Source organism: Pipistrellus hanaki (genome assembly GCF_964339955.1).
Source record: "Pipistrellus hanaki genome assembly, chromosome: 12".
Lineage (NCBI taxonomy): Eukaryota > Metazoa > Chordata > Mammalia > Chiroptera > Vespertilionidae > Pipistrellus > Pipistrellus hanaki.
The window spans coordinates 44442849-44466621 of NC_140514.1; the positions used below are offsets into that span (position 1 = coordinate 44442849).

General features: G+C 40.3%; 1 protein-coding gene across 2 annotated transcripts in view; it reads left to right on the forward strand.

Annotated features, from left to right (window-relative positions):
- Positions 1 to 23773, forward strand: part of CTNNA2 (catenin alpha 2) — a 1072635-nt gene that overhangs the window by 280354 nt on the left and 768508 nt on the right. The gene's annotated exons all lie outside the window — the stretch shown is intronic.

The window sequence follows — 23773 nt, forward strand, 5'->3', positions numbered from 1 at the left end:
TTTTGATATATTTTAAATAATAATATATTATTTGTGAATGGATATATATATATATCCATTCACAAGTAATATATTATTAATTAAAATTCATTTAAATTTACATTAGTATTATTATCCTGGAAGTAGTATTTGTCAAATTATAATTTTTTAAAAATTTTAACTAAAGGAACCTAGTTTATTTTTTATAATTCATTAGAGGCCCAGTGCACGAAATTTGTGCACAGGTTGGGTGTGTCCCTCAGTCCAGCCTATACCAGAGATTGGACGTCCAGAGATTGGATGTCTCCAATCTGGGACATCCCTCTCACAATCCAGGACTGCTGGCTCCCAACTGCTTGCTTGCCTGCCTGTCTGATTTTGCCCTAACCACTTTCTGACTGTCAGCCTGATCACCCCCCTAACCACTCCCATGCCAGCCTGATCAATGCCTTACTGCTCCCTGCCTGCCTGATTGCCCCTAACTGTCCTCCCCTGCCAGCCTGGTCACCCCTAACTGCCCTCTCCTGTCAACCTGATTGCCCCTGACTGCCCTCCCCTGCCAGCCTGATTGCTCACAACTGCTGTCCCCTGCCAGCCACCTTGTAGTGGCCATTTTGTGTCCACATGGGGGCGGCCAACTTTGACCACATGGGGGCAGCCATCTTGTGTTGGAGTGATGGTCAATTTGCATATTACCTCTTTATTATATAAGATTATATTATTCCCTTGGAGGTACCAAAGTACTATTTTATTATTGTTGGGCACTCAGGGTATTTCCAGTATCTGTTTATAATGCACAGAACTGCAGCAAACAAATCATTCTGAGTTTCTTAGAACAGGTATAAGATTATCTTGTGGGAATATACCTATAGTATAATTATTAAATAACACACAAATAGATATAAGTTCTAGCAGTTGTCTTGGAACTTGCCTTCCTGGGACAATAACTGACAATCATCTGTTTTCAGATATATATATTTTTTCTTTCTCTTATAGGCTGATTACAAGTAGAATTGCTGAGTCCTAGGTATTTACAATTCACCTTTATGAAACACTGTGAAAACAATCTCAAAAGTAGTTGTAGCAATTTTTACTCCTTCCTGTTTTCAACATCCTTGCTAAGCTTTTCAGTGCGTTGAGTGTTTTTTTTTTGTTGTTGTTGTTGTTTTTTTCAATCTAATGGGTACAAAATTGTATCTTGCTGTATTTTAAATTCTATGTCTTCAATTGTTGGGCTTTTCACATATTTACCAGCCATTTGGGCCTACTGCCTTTCATTTTCTTTGATTAATTTCCCTTGAGTTGTTTGTTCCTCTTCATCTAAAATAGCTGTACTTATGTTTCAGATACTCAAACTTTGCATTTTATGTACCTTTTTGGCAAATATGTAGCCCTGGTCTGGTACTAATATTTTCAACTTGTTCATGTCTGTTATATAAAGATTTTTAAAATAATAATTTAATTAATTTTATTGATATTTTCTTTGTTCTGTATTTTGTATCCTGTTTAAGATATTATTTCCACCCTGGCCAGTTGCTCAGGGTTAAAGTGTTGGCCCATGCTCAAAAGGGTCACAGGTTTGATTCCTGGTCTAAGGCATGGCTCTAGTCCTCAGTTGCAGGCTGAATCCCTGGCTCCGGTCAGGGTGCATTTGGAGGCAATGGATAATGTGTCTCTTTCATATCAATGTCTCTCTCTCTCTCTCTTTCTCTCTCCTCCTTCTTCTCCATTCTCTCTCTAAAGAAAAAAAAAAATCAATAGGAAAAATATTCTCAGGGATTAAAAAAATATTTTCTATTCTGATATCATAAATACGTATTCCTAAACACTTTTCTAAATGTTTAAAGTTTTGTTTTTATATTTGTTTCTAGCTTTGATTTTTACTTTGTTAGATAAGCTCTAGTTTTTATTTCATATTCAGTGCCAGTGAAACAGTTCGTCTATCTCCTATTTGTCATGAGTCTTATTTCCACATGGCTGGGTTGTTGTGAAGCATTCCATTCTATTCCATTGGTCAGTCTCAGTACACACCACTCTGACTTGATCACTGTAACTTATTAATAAATATTGATATCTGGCAGGGCAAGACTGCATCCCTTTTTTGTTGTTCAGAATCATCTTGGGTATTCTTTATTGGCCCTTTGTTCCTCAGTCTGTCTTTTAGCATCTTCTTGTTAATTACTCTATAAAAGAACTCTGATAGGATTTTTATTATGGTCAAATTAAATTTATAGATCAATTTTCAAAGAATTCCCATCTTTAACTAGTGAGTCATTATTATCAGAGCATATGTCTCAATTTTATGATGTTTTATTTATGTATTTCAATAGTTTTATATTTTTCCATAAAGATTTTTATTCTTTAAATTAGTTTTAATGCTAGCTACTTATAGTTTTGTTTTGTTTTATTTTGTTTTTAATGGCTATTATAACTAAAATTTTATAATATTTATTTGTATTTGAACAGTTTTTAATGCCTCGGGGACATTATCATAAACATGAACTCAGATATTATACTTAGATTTTGGTTGAATATCTGAAAAATACCTAATATAGTTCTCATGGTTGCTTTGGAATTTGTTTTTCTGGAATATGATTGATGGGAATTGGGTATAAGATTATTGTCCTTTTTTTTTTCTTTCATACAGGTGTGCTGCAAGTGAAATACATTATGTGTATTTCCTAAATCCTAGAGCAACCTCCCTTCTAAGTGATATTTCTTATCTTTATAAAATTAGCACTTGGTCACATTTACAATCACCTGCTTTGACTTAACATATTTTTCAATATTATTTGTCATTTCTTTTTTCCCAGTGGCCTTAGGGATAACTTTGATGAAGTATGCATTAGGTCTTAGGGTTTTGGAGGTAGATATATATCAAGCACTATTAACACTCTCATCATGGACTAGCATAGTACCTGACATATAATGGATATTTAATCTATACTAATAAAAGGGTAATATGCTAATTCGACTGGGAGACCTTCTGGACATCCTTCCTGGAGGATGGTAGGAGGACCAAGGCAGAGGCAGTTAGGGCGATCAGGCCAGGAGGGGAGGGCTGTTGAGGGTGATCAGGTTGGCGAGGGGGCACGTGGGGGCAATCAGGCTAGTGGGGGGGACAGTTGGGGGCAAGCAGGCTAGTAGGGGGGACAGTTGGGGGCAAGCAGGCTGGCAGGGGGGCACTTGGGGGTGATCAGGCTGGTAGGGGGGTAGTTGGGGATAAGCAGGCTGGTGGGAGGCCAGTTTGGGGTGAGCAGGCTGGCAGGGGGGAAAGTTGGGGGCAATCAGGACAGCAAAGGGGGCGGGGTGAGCAGGCTGGCAGGCAGAGTAGTTAGGGATGATCAGGCAGGCAGGTAGGTGAGTGGTTAGGAGCAGCAGTCCTGGACTATGAGAGGGATGCCCCAGATTGGAAAGGTGCAGGCCGAATTTCATACTCCAGGCCACTAGTACAAATATAATTCAATAAGTATCAATGGTGTTATTTTGGAATAGTAAAGATAAGTTACAAATATTACACTATTCTAGGCTATCTTCTATTTATAAAAAAAACTTTTTAATGTTTGACATCTATTAGAATTCTAGACAAAATAACTTTCAAAAGTCTATTTTTTTTTAAATCTTATTACCAAATCCATTGATGAATCTATTTTTCAGTCATATTTCTAATACAATATTATATTTGGAATAGCAATGAAATTTGTAGGTAGTATCAAACCTCCAACTTAGGCAGGAAATTTTCAGTATTTTTTTTTAAAAGAGAGAGTAAGGGAGAGGGATAGAGAGAAAAACATTGACACGAGAGTGAAACATCTGTCTATCAGCTGCCTCCTGCACTCCCCTTACTTAGGATCAAACCTGCAACCTGGGTATGTGTCCTGACAGGGGAATTGCACTGGCAGCCTTTCAGTGCGTGGGATTAAGCCCAAACAACTGAGCCACACTGTCAGGGCTTCAGTCATTTTTAAGTCTTCTTTATTGTGGCTGTCAGGGTTACTGAGTACAGTGAGCTATTGTATGTTTGATATCCCCTTAGCTTGGCTTGCTTGTATGGCAACTATTTGACTAGCTTTCAAACAATATCACCCTGCATACTGTGAAGTTGGCCTCTGTCTTCTATGTCCCAGGGAGAGTGAAGCGATTAGAGGTGAGACCTAAAGGGTAAACAATACCTTCCATTCTGCAGAACTGCCTTTCTTTCTATTTGACTCTCTTCATCTTGACCCATAGTGCATTGTCCGCTGACTAGTGCCCCAGCATTATCTCTAAGTGCTGTCCCTGTGAGTCCAGTTTTCCTGCTTCTTGCTTCTTCTGCCACGTTTGGCTCACTTTCCAGCCTTGCATGGAAGGGAAGACTTTTCACAGATGATTCCTGTCAATCAGAGCATGACAGCTACACAAAGGACACTCATAAGGTTTAATCTTTGGAGTATCAGATCCTCTTAGCAATAGGTCTCTTTTCCTCAGTGCTCAGGGAGGCTGCTCTTCACTCCTGAAGTTGGTTACTCTGCAGCCCTGCCTACTCTCAGGTCAGCAATCATTAGAGAAACTTGAGATTCTGGATGACTACATTGTACTGTGGGTGTGAATTTGAATGGCTTCTGCCCAAACTCTGTGGGTCATCTTGAAGGATGAATAAGTTTTCAGTGATCTAACAACCAAAGCTGAGATGTAGGATACATTAAAATGCAGTATTTCTCACACAGGGGGTGCACATGTCTCCTTTTTCTATCAGTTTCCTAGGGCTGCTGTAATAAATAAGGTCCCACACACTGGGTCGATTCAAACAAGAGAAATGTATCTCTCACAGTTCTGAAGGCTAGATGTCCACAATCACGGTGTTGGAAAGGCCTGTCCTTCTGAAACCTGGAGTGGAGAATCCTTTCTTGTCCCTCCCTAGCTCTGGAACTTTGCAGCAATCTTTGCTGTCCCTTAACTTGTGTCTTCAGTAGTTCCTCCTAAAGTGTTCTCCCCTTGAGTGTCTGTATTTGGTCTCTTCTCTTTTCATAAGAATACCAGTCATATTGGACAGGGCATACCCTACTTCAATATGACTGTGTCCTAACTTGATTAAGTTTACAGAGCCTCTCTTTCCAAATAAGATCATAATCACTTGTACTGGAGGTTAGGACTTTGGTATATCTTTACCAATGGTGAGCATGATGGCATAGGGATATAGGTTGGAAGATGCATTGCGTGATTTTTTTAGGTGTACATGGGGGAAAGGGGGTGTCAAGAAAAATGTTTTTCTCTCATAGTCCATTTATTATATTCTTGCTCTCCCTTCATAATGTATAGTTAAAAAGTGGAAAGAGGAATTTTAAAAAAATCAATGAGTGAAAATACAGTTTTAGTCTATGGAGAAATAACACAGCTTTCCTAAAGATTTATGCTTTATTGTCCAGACATTTGTAATTTCTATAGATTGTCGATTTGATTTTTAGAAAATTGCCAGCCTAGGTGCCCGTCAGCAGATGATTGGATCCAAAAACTATGGTACATCTACACAATGGAATACTATGCTGCCATAAAGAAGAAGGAATTCTCATCATTTGCAGCAACCTGGATGGAATTGGAGAGCATCATGCTGAGTGAAATAAGCCAATCAACGAAAGAGAAACACCACATGACCTCACACATCGGTGGATGATAAAGATCTTTATAAACTGATGAACCAAGAGACAGATATAGAGAAAGTAAAGCAACAGGCAGACTGTCAAATTACAGTGGGGAGGGTAGGGATATCAGGGGGAGATAATAGATCAACCGAAGGACTTGTATAAATGCATATAAGTACAACCAATGGACATAAAACTATGGGGAGGGAGGGGATGTGTGGGAGGGAGGGAGGGGGGCAATAAAAAAAAAAATCAAGAAAATATGTAAAAAATAAATAAATAAATAAATAAATAAATTAAAAAAAAAAAAAAAAAGAAAAAAGAAAATTGCCAAGGTTAAAGAAAAAAGAATAATGTTATGTAATGTCTACTCAAAGATGTTTGTGATTAGGGCCAATTGTAAATATGTAGTATGATAATACTTAAGTCCTCTGTATTGATTGGTCCTTTTTCTGTTATCCAGAGTAGTGAAAAAACAAACCAAAAAAGATTCCATTTAATAGGGTTACACTATAGTCATTAAACACTAATATTTTAGAAATGAATAAAATGCAATTAATTTAATAATTATACTCCTTGAGCTCAGTTTAATATTTTACTAAGGATTTAAAAGACAGAATAATTTTTGAAATAAGTAGAATTATGTAACTTAGCTTTCTATAGTTGAGGAAAATACAAAATAGTTTAGGCAAGTGGAGCTTATATGGATCATGAACAAAAGATTCAAGTGGGGGTGATGGGTAGAGAAAGCTTAGCAGGAGTTTGGAGACAGAGATAGAGCATCAGGCGTTAGTGAAAGCTGGAAGGTTTCCCATGCCACAGGGTAGTATACACCCTACACCTTAGCACTAAGAGGCTAAGACCGAATAAAGGGTCAGCAGGGGGGTTGGGGGGTGGGAGGGATGAGGGGGTGGAGGTAGAATTCTTTATATAGGAGAGTTCTTGATTTAATGTAAGAAGATACTCTAATTAATGATTATAATAGGCCTTGATCCTCATGATTTGATTAACAATTTTTTGCCACTGAGCTTGGATGGATAGAAAGAGCATAAGCCTAGAAACTGGAGAACTAACTGGGCACTCTTGTAAGGTTTTGGCTGATATGGCAAAAGTTTCAGTTAGGATAATGGCTTTAGAAATGGAGGACTATGGCATTATTTAATATCTGAGACATTCAGCCATGATCTCACAAAAACTCTTTCCCTTCTATGTATCCTCTTCTTTGCAACCCTGATTAGGCTTATGTTAGAAAGTTTCTCTATGTTCTCTATGCTTGTATATTTCTTATATTTAATTCGTTTGATTATATGGTCTTGTATTTTGTTTTGGTTAATTTCTTCAGCTATTTTCCACTTCACTGGTTTTCTTATCAGTTGTATGCAACCTATTATTCAGTCCTTCCTTTGAGATTTAATTGTTATTTAAAGAAGAATTATTTGGTGCAGAACATCATCTTCATAATTCATATTTTCAAATATCTATTCTAGTTCTGTAAATATTTTAATATAGTATTGTTCCATTATCTGAAGTTCTTTACTTATAATTTTTAAAATGTAATTATTAAGTTATTTAAGATCACTATTCTGCCATTGAGAGTGTCTATTATGTTCTTCTAGTATATTTGAAATGTGTACTCATTTTTTTATGAAGCTTTATTTGAGAAAGTCCTATTCTTTCGAAAAAACATTTAATTTTGCTCTGTCAGGGACGCCCAGGCACCACCAACCAGAAACTATTTTCAGAATAATTTCTCTGATCTCATTTCCAATTCTATGCAGGTAGTATAAATGAGTTTCCTACAAATACATGAGGACATCATTCTGGTTATAGAATGTCATCATTAATTATTAGAGGCCTGGAACATATAATTTGTGCACAGGTACTATCTCTAGGCTTGGTCTGCAATCAGGGCCATCTTCCCCAGCTGCTGGCAACTGGCCCGCCTCCCCCCAAACCCCAACCCCTGGTTTCCCATTTACCATCAGGTGATTAGAGCCTCACTGCTGGGGGGGAGGGACCAAGATGTCAGCTCATCCTGCTCCTGCCGTGGGTCACCGTCTGTGTGTGGGGCGACTGGTGGGGCAGGGGCCTTGGCCTGGCGCTGCCTGCATCCCTTGCCACACCCCCCCAGTTCCCCATTCACCATCAGGTGATGAGAGCCTGTCAGCCAGGAAAAGGGACCAAGAGGTGTCTGGTCGAGCGGTTGTTCTAGTCATTCTGCCATCAGTATCAATTTGCATATTATACTTTTATTATATAGGCCTAGAGACCCAGTGCATGAAATTCATGCACAGGTAGGGTCCCTAGGCCTGGCCAGTGATCAGGGTCGATTGGGGCCTTCTGGTTGCCAGCCAGGGCCTTTCTTCACCATCTGCTGGCCGCTGGCCAGGGTCTTCTTTGTTCTGTGCCACCCCCTGTGTTCAGTGATCATAGCAAGTGATCGAACTCCTGGTCTTCTGGTAAAACTCCAAGGGAACACTTTGTATATTAGCCATATATATAGTTCCTAATATATATATATATATATTAGGAACTATCTCATTTTTTTTCTGAGCTGGTACAGGCATGTTTCTTTACCATTTCTGTTTGTCAAAGGACATTTTTTTCTAGTTAATATTTTCACTGGTACAGCACTTTAGGAATCTAAATTTTATTTCGTGAGACATTACAGTTCCAATCAGGACATTTTCTTTCTCAGGTGTCTAGCTTTTTACCTGTTGAGAGTGCAGATAATTCTAAGATGGTCAGTGTTTTAAATCAGGTCACCATTTTTACTACAAAGCTGCATTTTCTATTTTTATTTGTTGCTCAGGTATTGCCCTTTCATTTATACGGTTGTTTGCTGTGTTTCACATGCATTTACACAGGCCTTGGAGATATATTTTCTGCTATTCAGTCTCTCACATCCTCCCATTTAATTTTTTTCCTCAATCTTTGACATGGCTTGTAATTTCATTCATTTTAATGAGTCTTAGAAAAGTTAAGTAATTTGTGCAAGGGCATACATGTTTTTGAAAAAAAAAATGTCTGAACTGGGACTTAAGCTCAAGAAGTCTAAGTCCAAGTTCTTCACTGATATGTTTTTAAAATATCTCTGCAATCTCAGTGGAGAAATGTTGACTGGAGGAAGCATCACAATGCAAAGCTTTACTCTCTATAGTTGAAAAGAAGTCCTAAGCTTTTGCTTACCCTTGGACTGTTGGCTATTTTCAGGATAAAGAAGTTTCTAAAGTTGTCTCTAACTTGGGAAACATTGGGCTTGGGATCGATCGCATGATAGCCACAGTATTGTTAGTTGGAATCTATGAATCAAAACATGATTAAGTGCTTAGGTGTCTGATTTTTACACTGAGAGACAAGGGCTATCTTCCCTTTATATTATCCTGCCTACTTTAGTTACCCCTCATGATTTTATTTGTTTAAAATTAGAGCACACGAGGACGTTATTTTGGTGTACGGATTATGAAAGATCTGTTTCCAAATATTGCTACAACATAATTATAGATGTGTACATTTGACCTTAGACAAATTAATTTTTAAAGCTAACTCATACCTTCTTTTTAGCATTGTGCCTATTAAGCATTTTATAAGTAGTATCTGTTATTGTGTTTAGTATCACAGTCCCCAAAATTGGAAAGGGTCCTTGGTATCATTTACTCATCTGTTTTTAGTCTCTGGGAAGAAGGCTAAGAGCCAAAGGTAACTAGATATGAGGAAGTACCATTAATTAGATTGAAGATATCCATAAAGTGTAGAGGAGGACAAAATAGATTTTTGCAACGCTGCCATCTTTGGAAATGATCTCAAGCTGCATCTGTTGATTATTGAAAATCATTAGGCTTGGGGATTCTCAAATGTAATTATCATGTGTATCTGCTATGAAGCATAAGAAGCCTTGAGGCTAAATTCTACAAATGGTTCCGCTTACTGGTTTTGCCAGCTCCCCATGCCAAGTCCTTGACTAGGGTATTTAAATATGGCACACTTAGTGGGCGTTTATGGGACAAGCCTGTGTGTGCTCATGCATTGAATCCTGAAAAGATTCTTTAACTTGGAATTGTGTGAAGATAGATAACAAAGTGATCTACTATAAATGCTTGAACCCACAATCAGTTTTGAGAATTAAATATAGTTGACTTCCCACTGTTTTATAGGACACCCTATAAAGGATGCAGAGTGGGTTTATACGGGCCTTTTTCAATCTTTGTAACAGCCTTTGACCCAGGTAACCAGGTGGTGACCTCTGTGTGGGCTTGGACTGAATTAGCCTGGTCTGCCATGGTCTCCTGACCAATGTACATGGATGCCTACTTTTTCTTCATGACTACTTACCTCACGAATACTAACTATCTGGAGATGACTTACACATGTGCATGGCAAGCTCAGGAATGCTCCGTTCTGCTTCAGTTCTCTGTCTCTAAAATAAATTCCTCATACCTATAGGTTTTTTGACATCTGTCTTTTCTTCTTCATCCTTTCCTTTAAACTCCTGTTAGTTTGCTGAAACTGGTTTGGCTCAGTGGATAGAGCATTGGCCTGCAGATTGAAAGGTCCCAAGTCCGATTCCAGTCAAGGGCATGTACCTTGGTTGTGGGCACATCCTCAGTAGGGGGTGTGCAGGAGGCAGCTGATCAATGTCTCTCTCTCATCGATGTTTCTAACTCTATCCCTCTCCCTTTGTCTCTGTAAAAAATCAATAAAATATATTTTAAAAATAAAAAAATAAAATAGATAAACTCCTGTTGGTGTGAAGAACCACTTGCTGTTAGGAGTAGGAATTGAAAATCACTTCCCTTCATTGTTCAGAACCAGTTCCCATACTTACCACAGACTCTCCCAGCTGTGCCCCAGGGCAGTTGCTGTTCAGACTCTTCATCTCCATAATATATAAGTGATGTAGAAATTAAACAACATCCTGCCTTTGCTTTACAATTCCATGTTAGTTTATTAATCATTATGCTATCATGCTGTGTGGAATACTAACATCAGCATGACCAGTGTATTCTCTCTCTATAGGCAGACCTACATGGGAGGTTAAATTAATTCTCTCAATGTGAGTTCATTAATTTCTAGCAAGTTATTTGTTTATGAAGAGACTGGGCACTTACCTTCACTGGCAAGGGCATTTAGGGCAATTTTTCAAGTTATTAGTACAAATTTCCCACTTTTACTTTGAAGGAAATAAACCCTAAGAAGCGCAGAGTGGGCCACACTTTGCTGCGGAGCAGCCTGCAAAAGGCAGGAAGACTCTGAGGTTGGCAAGAGAAGCTGATGACTAGTCCAGCTGAACAAAGAGTGTTCAAGAGGTCTGCTAACACAGGGGACCTAATGCATCTATCCAACTTTGTTTCAGTTTACCAACTGGATACGTGCTTTTACTTGTTTTGTTTTTTTAAAAGAAATTGTCTGGAGGTTTGGAAATTTAAGCATACTTGAAAAAATAATTTTGGGTACCCAAGATTATTTTGAAAGAGGCAGTGGATTGCATTTCCAGTGGAAGGAAAGAGAAGTTTAATAGTCACTGGTTTTCTATAGCCTTCACTTTTTTCTTTCTATAGTTCCAATTTCCTGAAACTGGTGAGATTAGGTGTTTTTTTTCATTTGGAAATTTTAGAGAAAGCTAAATTGCCCATGGGAAAGGGGTCCTAGAACCCTGAATCCCACTTTTCATTTAGGCCTTAATGTCAAGAGGATCGAGAGACCCAGACCTGCCCAGTATGGGACCAAGGAACTGATTAATGAATAGTGTGTTTGGGACATTCTCATCTCTACTCTTTGTACTTTATCAATCTACCAGAGAGCTAAGGGGTGGGATGGCCATGTGCACTTGGTCTCTGCCATCTCTCAGACTGGCTGAAAGCTACCCAGTGGAGGAATAAAGAAAGACAAATATCAAGAACCTCACAGAGCTTGCTCAAGGTCACACAGCCAACTAGGGGCAGAGTCTAGACCAGAAGCTGGATCTGTTGACTGAGTTTCATTTTCTATTACATGCTTTCACAATTCACAACTGACTGTTTCCAAGTCAGTCCATATGATTTAAGCCTTTCTATACCAGTTTGGGTGTCTTGACACTCTGTTTATGTACAAATATATTTGTAAGTCAATGTGGTATTTTAAATTTGCCCTTAGTACAATTAAAAAATACTTGAATCACTGGCTTCATATCAGCCAACATATAAATACAAAGAAAAGCAAATGGGAGGATGGCCAGGTGGCTTAGTTGATTATGTTTTTCCATGCACCAAAAAGGTTGTGAGGTTCTATTCCTGGTCAGGGCACACACCTAGGTTGCTGGTTCAATTCCAAGTCAGATTGTGTAAAGGAGGCACTGATCAGTGTTTCTCATGCATATCAATATGTTTCTCTCTCTCAAATCAACAACAACAGAAATATCCTTGGGTGAGGATTTAAAAAAAAAGAAAAGCAAATGAAAAGCATCAAAAAGGTATATTATATAATTTGCTCTATATAGATTGCAGGTAAACTATGCTTGAAATTGATTTACTATAAAATAGAAAATCTGATGTAGTCTTGGGCTAAATGAAAACATAGGAACAACTCCATATGAGGGAAGTTGACTAAGGATGGAAATCTCATCCATACATTTTAAAAGTAGAAACAAAACAAAAAAATGTTCCAAGTAATCCTATATAATAAAACCCTAATATGCAAATTGACCAAACAGTGGACAGACCAGTCACTATGATGCACACTGATCAATAGGGGGCAGATGCTCAACGCAGGAGCTGCCCCCTTGTGGTCAGTGCACTCCCACAGGGAAGCTCCACTCAGCCAGAAGTTGGGCTCATGGCTAGCTAGTGCAGTGGAGGTGGCCAAAGCCTCTCCTGCCTCCGCAGCAGTGATAAGGACCCCTCTGAGGGGAACTGGACTGTGAGAGGTCATGCACTGGGCCTCTAGTAGTTATTATAAACCCGTTAAATGGTGTGGTAAAATTACAACTCAATTAAGTTATGTTTTAAAATACAACATGAAGAAATCTGATTTTCTTTACTGGTTTGAGGGTAAAAACATCAAAATGATCAGATTTTAAGATCTGAATGACATAGTCAGCTTTAATTTCTTATGACTGGCATATATATATATATATATATATATATATATATATATATTAGTATATATCTATATGATACAACATTCTTATTTCAGAAACACTTTTATTATGTAGAATGAAATTTACATACTTATCAACTCTTAATTTTTGTGAAAATATTAAGTGACTTTGGGTTCTATATTGATATCCTATCTTCTGTTTTTCTCTTAAGTGTAGCATATTTCTGTTTAATGTTTCCAAATATATGGTGTTCCACTATATTCAAGCCCAAGACAATAATCACCTTTTTATGGAAGGTTGCTCTTGCTACATTTAACTGGTCTTTGTGAAGATATCATTTGTGAAATGTGCCATATTGCAGCTTGCCGATTTTTCTGACCACAATCCCCTTTCCTCTCAAACCAGGAAAAGGCTACAGCTGAAATCATTAAAATCCATATGCTTAATGATCTGTGCCTTCTGCAAGGTGGCACATTACCATTCCTAACAATGTTTAATAGCTCATGACATTCAATACACTTAATCATCAGTTACTGACATTTGTAGAACTTTTGTATAATGAACATGTCTTAAATGGGGGAACTTGCCTTGGAACAGATTCTGTTACCCACCTTGGAAAAGAATACTGGGCCTGACCAAAGGCGGATGCACTGTTGTCTTCAGAGCTGCTCTAGCTACTGAGGCGGGGCTGTAACAAGGTCATGTGGGTTTTTAGGGGTTTTATTAGGTGAGGGGGAAGCTCTGATTTGTTGGCATCACATGATGCTTTGATGGCTTCCCAGCCGCTCTGGGGCTGTGCCCAGAGCCCATAACTGGGATGTAAGGAGAGCAGAACACTGGCCCCACGCAACTGCCTGACCTCCAGCAAAAATAGCCTTAGGTGGGTTCTGTGTCTTCCTATGTCAGATGACAGTGAGGTGTTGAATGATGCATGAGGAGGGCTCACCCAGATCAGAAATGCTCCAGTCTGTCTCACAGTCCCTTCAGAGACAATGGATCCATCAGCCTTCTCTCCTTTTTCAATTAATGTCTCATTAGCTCAGAGAGCTTTATGGAAAAATGAAACAAGATTGAGTCCTCTACCAAGGACTACACTTGATGGAAATACAGAGGAAAAAGCAATATTCTCATTTTATAATATTTACATGGTTTTGATGTGGTTTGTATGGTAGTGGCTTTTTAAAAAAATATATAAGCATCTAAGTCTCTTCTTTTCATTTTCACTATTTAGGCCACAGTTATCTTGCTTTCTGATAACAAAAACCATCTCAACTTTCAGGGCTAGAAATGAGAAGGTCTGCAGGAGGGAGCATATTTAAGGCAGATTTTGCTTAAGAAAATACATGATTTCATCATTACTGGGCCTCTGAAAATTTTATATTATCAACCTTTTCCCCTAATCCTGAGTTTGAGTAATAGCCGCTCTGGGGTGAAATGCATGCATTGCTTTCTCAAATTCTTGAATGTTTTAACCGTTTTAACAATTCTTTCTCATAATAGCAAATGCCTATGTGGGCAAAACTAAGGAGAAACAAAGAAGTTACTTGCTTCTACTGGCAGTTGCCCTTCTCAGTGCTGTAGCTTCCTGGTTGCTGGCTGAAATCACAGGTCCAATTTTGAAAAAGAAAATATTCAAATTATTATTACATTAAGTGTGTAGTACTCAGGATTTTTTTGTTTTGTTATATTTTATTGATTTTTTTACAGAGAGGAAGGGAGAGGGATTGAGAGTTAGAAATATCGATGAGAGAGAAACATCGATCAGCTGCCTCCTGCACACCCCCTATGGGGATGTGCCCACAACCAAGGTACATGCCCTTGATCAGAATTAAATCTGGGACCCTTTGTCCACAGGTCGATGCTTTATCCACTGAGCCCAACCAGTGAGGACTCAGGATTTCTTTTGACCTTTCTCCTTGAGTCAGCATTAATTTGATATGTTTCAAATGTTAGGTTCCAGGCAGGCCTTCCTTTGCTCCTATCAATAGTTATTGAATAAATGTACCTTGTCAAATATATGTTAAATACTATGAATAAAGAAATTGCCCAGCTGGTATGGCTGAGTGTTGGCCTTTGGACTAGGAAGTCACAGTTCAATTCTTGGGTCAGGGCACATGCCTCAGTTCCAGGCCCCCAGTCGGGGGCATGCAGGAGGCAGCCAATCAGTGATTCTCTTTCATCATTGATGTTTCTATCTCTCTCTCCCTTTTCCTTGCTCTCCCTGAAAATCAATAAAAACATATTTTTTTAAAAAGGAAATCAACATGCTGCAATTATGATCTCCACTCTGACCAAGCTTACAGTCTTGGGAAAGGGGTGAAGACTCAAATGTAGATAGGCACAGTCAGGCATTTATCGGCCCTGATAAGAGACAGGAAGTGGTGGAGCCTGGGAATAATTGTAGAAAGATCTTTGTTTAGTTCTCCCCTCCCTCTGTTCCTCCCTTCCTTTCTTCCTTCCTTTCTGGCTCTCTCTCCCCACACTCCTCTCCTCTCTCTTCCTTCCTCTCTCTTTCCTTACAATACTCCACTAACTAAATAGAATAGTGTGCAAGTCTTCAACTCATAATAGAGGTCCAGACAGCGATATATGAACAAAAAATTTTAACACAGTCAGAAGAATTTTAAAAAACATTTCTAAAGCACTGCTGTTAAGAGCTTAGACTCTAGAGCCAAATTGGCTTTGAATTCTGGCCCCATCGCTTACCAGCTGTTTGACCTTGGCTGTGTACCCTTCTCTTTCTGTTTTCTTTTTCCTTTGGTATAAATGGTGACAATGTAAGTAGTTACTTCATTGAGCAGTAATTGAATTAAAGCATGTAAAGCTATTGGAACAGACCTTGGCACACTGTAAGCTCTAAATGTAAGAGAACTATACTAATTGGGAATGAGATCAGAGCACATATTAATATACTGTTGGCCCAGTGCATGAAATTGGTGCAGGGGTGGGGGGTGTCCCTCAGTCCTGCCTTACCCTCTCCAATCTGGGACCCCTCAAAGGATGTCCTACTGCCGGTTTACATGGATTGGGCCTAAACTGGCACCCTCAACTTGCCCCTCTGTTGCCTGCTCCAAACTATCTCCCTGCTGTCCTGATCACCTCCAACTGACCCCCACTGACTGCATTCTCACCCCCAAATGCCCCCCTCTTGGCCTGCCTACCCCCAACTCCCCCCCCACCCCGCCATCCTGATGACCTCCAACAGCTCCCACAACAGCCTGATCACCCACAAGAGCCCTCCCCTCTTAGCCTCTAACCGCCTCTACCTCGGCCCCACCACCATGGCTTTGTCCAGAAGAATGTCCAGAAGGTCTCCTGGAAGGTCTCCCAGTCTAATTAGCATATTATCCTTTTATTAGTATAGATAGAGGTCTGGTGTACAGGTGAGGGCTGGCTGGTTTGCCCTGAAGGGTGCCCTGGATCAGGGTGGGGGTTCACTTGTGGCATGGGGTGGCCTGGGCGAGGGTCCTGTGGTGGTTTGCCATGCCCCCATGGGGTGAGGGTTCCCATTGGGGGGCATGGCCAGCCTGGGTGAGGGGCTGAGGGCTATTTTCAAGCTGGCCAGGCCCCCCAGCAGGGACCCTCACCCCATGGGGGTGTGGGCAGCCTGGGTAAGGGACTGAGGGCCATTTTCAGGCTGGCCACTCCCCCGGAGACCCAAGCTCCCAGCCCCTCCTTTTTTTTTTTTTTTTTTTTTTTTTTTCTTCCAGTGCCTCCTTGAGCAGAGCAGTGGGGACAATAACATTGTAACTTCTGTGGTGTTTTCCACATTGACCATTCATTTAACATTTCAGCTTGCTTTATCTCAAATGAAGATAAATCTTTTCCCACCTGCTTTGGAAATTAGCTAACCAGAGCAGTAAGTGGCTTTCAAACATCGCTTTGCCTTTATAGACTCTACAATATAATAAAAACGATAAAGCATTCAGATGTCCACTGTCTACTCAATTACCACCCTAAAATTCAGTTACGTTTATTCCTGCACTGGCTTTTGCGAGTGTGTGGCTCGATGCAGATGCATAGTTTCAGGAACAGAACTAGCCAGGGCTTTGCAAAGCCATGGTCAGGTTTTATAACTTACTAATCTTGCTTTCTTCTCTAAAATCACATTGCATTTTTCTGCATTGCTGAACAGGATCTATTTCTCAGTCCTTTAAAATCTGGACCTTGAGAAAAATGTGTGTGGAAAAAGACCGGCATGGGCTATTGTGTAAAGAAAACAAACCTTCCCTAAGACGATTGGAAACTTTTGCCGTTTTTCTCTCATCTGCTCTAAGAATTCTGTATTGAGTAAATTTGCAAGTACATTAACTATTCTATGCCAGGTAATTTATGTAACCAGACAAATGAAAATATGTGTATTTAGACCAAGGTGAATATGCATTTGTAATATTAAATATTGTCACTACTGGTTAAAAATGTAGGCATAGAGAACTTTCTAGAAGACAGCTCATCACATGTTCCCTGGTGATTGGTTGTCTCTTGTTATTGAAATAGTGTATGCCTTTTTTTTTTTTTAATTATCTATAGTTTTCAGTTTTCTAAAGGAGCAATCTTTATCCTATATAATAAAGAGATAATATGTAAATAGTCCTAGTGCCTCACGCTGGGGCCAGGGGACCTGAGGCTGTGCCCCCAACCCTGAGGGGTTTGACAGGGATAGAGCTGGCCAGGTCTGGGTCTTGTGAAATTTCAAGGCACCCACAGGTGGGCAGGGACTTGACTCTGGGTCCCCTGACACTTCCCATACTCTGACAGGAGGGAAATTTTCATATAAATTTTATGAATTTTCTTTCATTGATGACACTTCTATTATAGAGAAAGGGAAAAATAGCAATATTAAAATAGTTCTTCTAATTAATTCCCTTTTAATGTTTATGAATTATGTTCACCAAGCCCCTAGTTTTATAATAAAAACATTGACAATGCAAATTATCACATAGCATATGGTAGGTGCTTTGTTTTTCCTCTACTTGGCTTTGTATGTCTTAATCTACTCTTGCTCTGGTTATTTCATTACATTTGCTCTGTGGCTTGCATATTTCTTCATTTCCTTTCTCACTGTGGATCCAGCCTTTATCATATGATTCCAGAGGATCAGCCCAGTGCCTGTGGTTGCTGAAGGACAGGGCAAGTTATGTCCTCATCAGCATCTAGAGCAGTGGTTCTCAACTTTCCTAATGCTGCGACCCTTTAATACAGTTCCTCATGTTGTGGTGACCCCCCAACCATAAAATTATTTCCCTTGCTACTTCATAACTGTAATTTTGCTACTGTTAATGAATCGTAATGTAAGTATCTGTGTTTTCTGATGGTCTTAGGCTCTCGAACAGTAGTTCTCAACCTTTGTGTTGCGACCCACAGGTTGCGAACCAGTAGAAGGGTCGCTTAAGACCATCGGAAAACACGATTCATTTACAGAAGCAAAATTACAGTTACGAAATAGCAACAGAAATAATTTTATGGTTGGGGGTTACCACAACATGAGGAACTATATTAAAGGTCTCAGCATTAGGAAGGTTGACTCTACCTTCTCTGAACCTAGCTTTGCACCATACCTTTCCCCTTGCTTCTCACACTTTTCCAGTAGTTCATTTGTTAAGTGTTTGAAGAGTGCTTACCTGAAATGCAGGCTGTCTTTCAGGTGGATGAGCCACACGACTCTCATGCTCTTGGTTCATGATCTGCTTCCTAAGTGGCTGGCTGGCTCCTGAGACCCGGTCCTCTGCATGGCAGCCCTCTCTTCCATTGATTATTACTGCCCTGCTTCACTCCACATTTGAACTGATGCTACCTCATGTGTATGCACATTTACCTACCCATCCTAATGCCTTTAGCGTAGCGTAAGAATCAGAATAATCATAGTTTGAAAACCAAATACTAACAACCATATTTGGGGGCGGGGGCAGGGAGAGAGGTATAATCTGAATTAAAGCAATAAGCATCTTTTGGGCAGATCTTTTCTTGCTTCTAAATTATTGTGAATATGGCCGAAACCAGTTTGGCTCAATGGATAGAGCGTCGGCTTGCGGACTGAGAGGTCCAGGGTTCGATTCCTGTCAAGGGCATGTACCTTGGTTGCGGTACATCCCCCGTAGGGGGTCTGCAAGAGGCAGCTGATCCGTGATTCTCTCTCATTGATGTTTCTAACTGTCTATCCCTCTCTCTTCCTCTCTGTAAAAAATCAATAAAAATAAATAAATAAAACCTTTCTTTAAAAAAAAAAAAAAAGAATTGCTTAGCTGAAACTGGTTTGGCTCAGTAGTAGAGTGTCGGTCTGTGGACTGAAAGGTCCCAGGTTCAATTCCGGTCGGGGGTATGTATTTGGTTGTGGGCACATCCCCCGTAGGGGGTCTGCAAGAGGCAGCTGGTCAGTATTTCTCTCTCATCGATGTTTCTAGCTCTCTATCTCTCTCCCTTCCTCTCTGTAAAAAATCAATAAAAATATATTTAAAAAATAAATAAATAAATAAATAAATAAATAAAATTATTGTGAATATGAGGGGTGGAATCAACAAAAAATACACTTCCAAACTTTGAGAAGTTCACCCACAGTTCTTTACTGGAGAGGATTGCAGTGATGGTGTTTGCAGGGCCATCAGTGATGATAGTGAGTAAGCTCTGGTTGCAGGGATAGTCTTGTGCTGTGCACTTTGAATGCATCATCTCCAGCCCTTACCCGTAAATCACAGTTACAAGGCAGTTGTATTCATTTTCACCCCTAATTTACAGTTGCAGGGGCTAATATAGTTGACTCATCACCAAGCACACATATTTAGTAATGGTTGGAGTGGAGTTGTGATACAATTGTAGGTCTGTGTGACTTTAACAGTGTCACGCAGACATTGTTAAATTTATGAGTGTATCCGATATAATAAAAGGCTAATATGTGTAAATAGACTGAACAGTACAACCGGTTGCTATGATGCGCACTGACCACCAGGGGTAGATGTTCAATGCAGGAGCTGCCCCCTGGTGTCAGTGCGCTCCCACAGGGTGAATGCTGCTCAGCCAGAAGCTATGCTTACAGCTGGGGAGCTCACCCGAGGTGGTGGGAACCTCTCCTGCCTCTGAAGCAGTTGGACATGCCCTGGGGGGGCTCCCAGACTGTGAGAGGGTGCAGGCCAGGCTGAGGGATACCCCCCTCCCCAGTGCATGCAATGAATTCCATGCATTGGGCATCTAATTATATATATATATATATATATATATATATATATATATATATATATATATATATTGTATTTTAATAGTATTTATATAATAAACCTTTATATAAAAGTACTATATGCAATTTAATTGTTACTGTTTCCCTTTAGTCACTTATTTGGAGATGTTAATTTCTTTTCTTTCCAACCAAGGAAAGTGGCTTGGGGAGCTCAAAAGCTTTACCATAGAAACAGTGCTCTGTGCTTAGGTCTATAATCAAGTAAAGGAGATTGAATACAATCGTATCTATAAAAGAAACAGGTAGATTTGTCATCCTCTTTCCACTGCTCTCTTCCATCTCCTACACAGGCATGCTACTTATTATCTAAATATTTTGGTATTATAGAAAGGCAGCTTCCTGGGAAAATAGCTAATTTTATCCAGATAAACGTGCTTATCATTTTACAATATAAATTTCTGTTTTAATTCATAAACCTAAAACTATGTGGATATAAAACGTATTCAAATTATAGCTTTGGATTGCTTTCCTTTTAAATATTTAATAACATGACATCATTTGTCTCTGCTTAAAATAAGTTTTTAGTTTTAATTTAAGTTGAATTAAAACTTCTATTTGTCTTAGGAAAATCTCAGAATGTAGCATGAGATTTCCCTTTGCAGAATCACATTTACTGATGTACTAGTAAGTCTCTCTCTCTCTCTCTCTCTCTCTCTCTCTCTCTCTCTCTCTCTCTCTCTCTCAGATATCTTCTGAGTTTCTTCCATGGGTGCTGCCTGTGGGCCCCAACTTGAGTGCTCATTGCTATTTGGAACCCATTGGCTCTGGAGCTGTACTGCTGACCAAATGGCCAGCTCTGACATGCCCTGCTCCTGCCCTTCTCCATGAAAACCTGAGCTTGAAAATCCATTTGCTTAGGCACTGATCCTCCACATGCTGCGGGGGGGGGGGGGGGGGGGGGAGGGGGGGGAGTGCCTTTATGCTGAGAGTCGCCCTACCTGAGGGCCACTGCCCTTACCCATGCTGTGGTTCATACCAATGGAATCTGCAGAATTCCGGATCAACTGTGTGGCTCCCTAGTTTCATGTGCAGAACAAATTTTCCTTTTCTTTGAATGAGTGGGTCCATTCCACATACCTGTATCTAATGACCCTCTCAAAATGTCATTAGGTTCTCCCTGGTGTGTAATGTTCTTTCTATCTGCACTGTACAGAATGGCAGTGAGGTAGCTTTCTTCTCCAGACCACATAGCTGTTGGCTAATGCGTCTTTTGGAGTAGCCGGGAGGAGAAGGAAGCTTACTGTGTGTGAGCCTGCCACCAGGGTGAGAGGATTGGATTGAATATGTAGCTCCTCACCACCAGCCTCCTTCTTAAACTTCATTTGGTCCTCTAGGGCCATGCATCATGAAAATTCACCATGGTGCCAGGACCCTAATGGATTTTTAAACTTCTCTCCATCTGTTCTTATGCATCAAGCAATTTGTTGGTGCAGAGGCATAAAAAAGCTGGTTAGCAAGATAATATGCTTATTGTAGATTGTAGTCTCTTTTAAAAATCCAACAGCACATTATACACTGAGTGGCCAGATTATTATGATCTCTGAATGCATAATAATCTGGCTACTCAGTGTATATACATATTAGGGGCCAGTGCATGAATTCGTGCATGGGTGGGGTCCAGCCAGCCTGGCCAGAGAGAGGGGACATGGGCAGTTGGCCGGCTTGCCTGCTGGTTGAACTCCTGGTCAAGGGGACAATTTACATATTAGCCTTTTATTATATAGGATATACACTGAGTGGCCAGATTATTATGCTTTCGGAGATCATAATAATCTGGCCACTCAGTGTATTTCCTTATGTGCCCACATCACTGCAGGGATTGAAAGAACTATGGCACTAACTGAGCAAGTCACATTATATTCTGATCTGCCTGTGAAAAGGAAAGACATATGTGTTTTTAAATGTCCCCATTTATGCTAGGATAAATTACGGTGCCCTCAGACTTCCGATGATCTAATTGACTTTATCTAAATAAGCTAGATTTTGATTAATTGATGGGAAGTAATCACTTCTGTAAAGAAAATATTGAATGAGTCGTTTTCTCCTACATGAAATAATTGGTCATATTAACTCTATTCTTCTAGTTTATTGAAGTTTTATGCCTGTGTATGCTCTGCTATGGGAGGCTTCATTATGCCTCCCAGTCCTCTCTGCCCCAGGTGGATATCCGCCCCACTCCGCTGGGCCCAGCCTCCTCCTAGTTAATGATCTCCCTTTGGTTCCCATTCCTGGGAACTTCGTGCAAACATGTACCTGTCAGTTGTATGCTGTCACTGTTTACCATCCACTTCGGCTTCTTTGTCTCTGTCCTCCACATCTAATCCATCCCGGGATCTGCTGTTTCCTAACACAGATCTCATCACTGTTCCCTCCTCCTGGTACCACATGCATTTCCCCTGGCCCAGGCCCTCTCCCTCATTACTGCTCTCAGAGTACAGCTGCATTTGCCCTGCTAATAGGTTTTTCTGTGCGAGCCATGTCCCCTCCGTTTATGTAGTGCAGCTCAAATGAAAATCTACTCATGTCACTTCCCGCCCTGCAGAGGACACAGTCCCACTCTCTTCCTCAGCATTCCGAGCACTGGCCCCTCTTCCCTGGAACCCCTGCCTCACTGTGCCTTCACTGTGACTGCCGTTTACTACCTCAGCGCCCCGTCCAGGTTTCCGGGCCTCTCACACCGTTCGTCTGTCTAAGGTGCCCTTCCCGTCTTTGTCTTCCCGGTGAACCTCTGAGTTCTTCTAAGCCCAGCTATCAAAAGTGAGAGCTTCTCCCCAGAATCACACTGAATGAGTAAACTGCTCCCTCCTCTCTTCTGTCTACATTCTTTTTTTAAAAAAATATATTTTATCGATTTTTTTTACAGAGAGCAAGGGAGAGAGAGAGTTAGAAACAATAATAAGAGAGAAACATCGATCAGCTGCCTCCTGCACACTCCCTACTGGAGATGTGCCAGCAACCAAGGTCCATGCCCTTGACTGAAATCAAACCTGGGACCCTTGAGTCCACTGACCGATGCTCTATCCACTGAGACAAACCGGTTAGAGCTTGCCTACATTCTTAATCATATGTCTGTTATGGTATGTAATCATTGCATTCTGAGAATGAATTTAGAACTGGTTTCCTTATTAGACTGAACTCCAAGAGGCCAGGGCATTCTCAGTCACCTTTGTCATTCCACAACCCCGGGGAGAATCTGACACAGTACTATGTGCTCAGTAAACGCTTGTTGGATTAGTTCAGTTGTCTTATACATCCTCTCTACTTTAGAAAATAGGTCCCTAACAGTGTTAAAAAACTAAGGTTGTGCTTGCCTCTCTCTTTCTCCTAAGCTCCGAGGGCCTTCTTTTGCCTCTGTAACTTGTTTCCTGAGCCCATTTCTTCTATGCCTCACTCCTAACTTTGTGACTTTCTAAATAAATAAACTTCCTCTTATAGTTTTAGTCTTGGCTCTGAATTCTGAACTGAGAGGAAAAAAATGAATAAATTAGGGTTTTTCTGTAATCTGTTACTATGTAATTCAATTAAGGGTACGGTGTTAATGGGACCTACATTTTCAGTTTCATTCCTCTGTGGAGCAGTAAATTTTGGACCTAAACTGTCAGTAGCCTCAACTAGCTGCCTCGTAAATATCGTTGGTCCCTAGAGAAATGAAGGGTGAGCATGATTAAGGTAAGGGCAAATTCATCTCAACTATCAGACAAATTGACTTAAATACATTCCTTACTGATGCTAAGAGCAGAACTCCACACTCAATAGGAAATGAGCACCTTGATTTGCGCACAGCACCTGTCCATGTGCAGGTATGCATCCTACGTGGAAGGTTTAGCTGTGTTGCAAGCCCAGGAGTGGTCATTTGTAGTTTTGCATCGAGAA